Consider the following 624-nt stretch of genomic DNA (forward strand, 5'->3'; position numbering starts at 1 on the left):
AAGGTTAAATAGTAGCTGGCGCTAGCTAAACAACCGCCCTGAACCACCTGAAACATGAGGAATGAATCCAGGTAATGTGAAGCACGGGGTGGAGGGGGGTGTTTGGGTGTGAAGGTCGGATGAACAGAATAACTAGTGTGCCAACGCCGGGCTGGGTCCCTGGGTTTAACCTCATTCTATCCAAACAAGGTGTCTCTCTCTCTCTCCCTCTCTCTCTCTCTCTCTCTCTCTCCCCCTCTCCCTCTTTTTCTCCCTCGCCCCCCCCCCCCTCGCCCCCTCCCCTCTCTCTGGCCTCAATCCTGTGGTAATTGCACGGGGAGCTCACAAAGCCCTAATGATTCGTGTGTAATGTTCAAATGTCACTCTCTCACACACACGATGTAGACCTACACCACCACTCAGACACGCAGAGGACGAGCTGTATCTCCACTACTTTCCTCAGCATGCCTTTTGCTGCCTCTACTGAGGCAGCTTCCTGGCCTGCCAGCTCTCTGTCTCTGTCTTCGTCTCTGCCTTCGTCTCCATCTCCGTCTCTACCTCTGTCTCTGCCTCTGTCATCTATCTCTGTCCATGTACCTGTCTCTGTCCCTGTCTCTGTCTCTGTCCCTATCTCTGTTCATGTCT

This window comes from Borostomias antarcticus (genome assembly GCF_949987555.1).
Source record: "Borostomias antarcticus genome assembly, chromosome: 17".
Lineage (NCBI taxonomy): Eukaryota > Metazoa > Chordata > Actinopteri > Stomiiformes > Stomiidae > Borostomias > Borostomias antarcticus.